This window comes from Jatropha curcas, chromosome 2, assembly GCF_041381405.1.
Source record: "Jatropha curcas cultivar XTBG-Jc1 chromosome 2, XTBG_Jcur_1.0, whole genome shotgun sequence".
Taxonomy (NCBI): Eukaryota; Viridiplantae; Streptophyta; class Magnoliopsida; order Malpighiales; family Euphorbiaceae; genus Jatropha; species Jatropha curcas.
The window spans coordinates 15,719,869-15,722,716 of record NC_143152.1 but is presented as its reverse complement, the minus strand read 5'-3'; positions in this window follow the sequence as shown (position 1 = coordinate 15,722,716).

The following is a 2,848-nucleotide window of genomic DNA, read 5'->3' as shown; positions in this document are numbered from 1 at the left end:
AATGTCCTAATAAAAGGGTTATGATTGCTAAAGATGATGGGAATGTTAGTTCTGAATGTGAATGTAGTGATTATGATGATATGCCTAATTTAATTAATAACATGGAGAAGCTTTGGTTGCTAGGCGTGCTTTGAATATGCATGTCAAAGAGGAAAGCCTTGAGCAACGTGAGAACATATTTCACACTAGATGTTTGATTAGTGGAAAAGTGTGTACTCTTATTATATTGATGGGGGTAGTTGAACTAATGTTGCTAGTGTAAACATGGTAAACAAACTGAACTTAACTTGTCTCAAGCATCCTAAGCCTTATAAGTTGCAATGGTTGAATGATTGTGGAGAGGTGAAAGTGACTCGACAAGTACCTGTGCCATTTTCTATTGGAAGGTATGAAGATGAAATTTTATGTGATATAGTACCTATGCAAGCTGGCCATTTATTGTTGGGAAGACCATGGCAATATGATAGAAGAGCACTTCATGATGGATTCCATAATCGATACTCTTTGATTCATAAGGGGAAAAAGGTGGTTCTTGTACCATTATCACCTCAAGAAGTTTATGAAGATCAAAGAAAGATACTTGAGAGAGAGAGAGAGGTTTCGGCCTTGAGAAAAAAAGAGAGTGAGATTTCAAGAGAACAAAAGAGAGAAGATAGTAAGACTGAGGGAAAAGAGGCCACAAAAATAACAAAACAAATCAATGGCCCAATTGTGAGTGAAAAACAAAGAGAGGAAAAAAAGAAACAAACCTTTTATGCAAGAGCTAGGGACATTAAGTGTGCTTCTAAGGTACAAAGAGGTTTTATTTGCTGAAACTAACACTAACCTTGACAGTTTGCCTTCTATGTTTGTTTCTATGTCCAGGTAGCCGAGAGCTGTCCACCCAGCATGGTATTCCGTTCAATAGTTCGCATCCGAATAGCCACAACACGCCTTCCACAGCTTCAATAAGCCTTTTAAGGTCTTTAGAACACTGAACCAGAATAGCAAACAGGGGGTACAGATCGGAACTTAGGATCTTTGCATTAATGGAGAAAACTACTTAGCATAGTAACTATTTTCAGAAAGGAGAAGAGAGGAGATTTAGAAAGCCATAGAGAGAAAGCACACTAGTTTTTATTTATGAAAGTTTTCTAATGCCTTACAAGGAAGAGAGCTTACATATTTATAGGCAAAGAGCCTTATCCTACGTAATCTAAAGAGCCAATGAGAAGATCCCATGTGGCATCCTTATCTAACCTTATCTTAAGTAATCTCGAGAGCCAATCGTGACAAGCCACGTGGCAATCTTATCTTTCAACATAATAATGCAAAGGAATCTTATCCTAGACATAATAATGTGGGAGGGGCCCACGAAAGTGACACACACATTATTTCAACAAAAGACATTACCATTAGTACAAAAGGGAAAGGGGACAAGGATGGGATGCATCACCATCCACTTTTAGACCCAGGGACTTTTGTTGATGGGTTCATGTTCGGAATAGTCTTCATCTGAGCCACCAGAAGGAATGTGATCATAGGTCCAGCGTGGTCGTTTGGTATTACCAGCAATCCACGTGTTATGATCGTCTTCAGGATCATATTCAGGAACATCATCAAGTTCAGGAGGAGGGCGTTGAGAGTGCATCTGTTGAATTCGTGTGGATCGTCTTGGAAGGAGTGCTTCAATCTGTTGAGAATTGAGAATCTTGAAACTCTGAGCCAAGTGGGCCAGGTGGTCCAGGGTCAGCAGAGGGTCCAGGTGTCAAGTCTGCATAGGAAAATATTTTTCTTGGATCTGTGTCAAGTCTGTGCATGCTAACCATGGGTGTGGTCATGTCTGTGGAATTATTAATTGAATTTCCATGGACTAACAGTGCATGTTGAATGGTTAAAGAGGATTCTTCAAAACGACAAGGGAGATTTTTCCAGTGGGTCACAGTGGTAACAATGGTTCCTGAGGAATCATATTGTCGTCTTAAGAACAGGATGGCCATGTAGTTTTTAGCTTTATTGAAATCAGGGTGAGTGAACAGATTATTTTGGTGAATCCAAGCTCTGAGTTTGTATTGCCATGAAGCAATGTTTTCAAACAGTTGGAAGAATTACCAGGCAGGATGATGATGGTTTTCTTCTTTGTGTAGAAACCAAAGAGTTTGGAGAAGTGGAATTTCTACAGGAAGATGATAAAGGGTGGTAAGACACCAAAGGTACCAAAACTCATTATCTGTGTGAGGGTGACGCGGATCCAGGATCGGGAATCAAAGGAATGAGATGTAAATTCGCCTCTATGGCACCCCACGTTTATAAGGAAACGGAAACACCAATAATCGAGATTAAAAGCTCTATGGCACCCCACGTTTATAAGGAAACGATAACACCAATAATCGAACAAAGAACAAGATAAACGCCACAAACGAGTTGATAAGTTTACCTTAATTCTTGATGCAATTAGAGGAAGCAATCTCTCACTATCACTCTAAGCAAAGGAGAACAAGCAAAGCTTGAACAAATAAAGTTTATCAATATCTCAAAGTTCTTGTTTACAAAGAAGATGAGAGTATTTATACTAAGAACCTAAAACAAATGGGCTAACCTAATACAAAAGACCCATTAACAAAAGCCCTTACAAAGATAACAAAAGAACTAAGCTAAATAAAGCATAAAACACATAAAACACGTCCAAGTCAGTGTCTAGCACGGTCTAGGGCGGGCTATATGGCACGGGCGTGCTTCTCTAAGCTTCAAGAGTCAGACTCTAGCATGGCACTGTAGCACGGGCGTGCGCTGTAGCACGGGCACTGTAGCACGGGTACTGTAGCAGCATGCTTTTCTCCACTTTAAGAGTCAGAAGCTTGCACGGTCC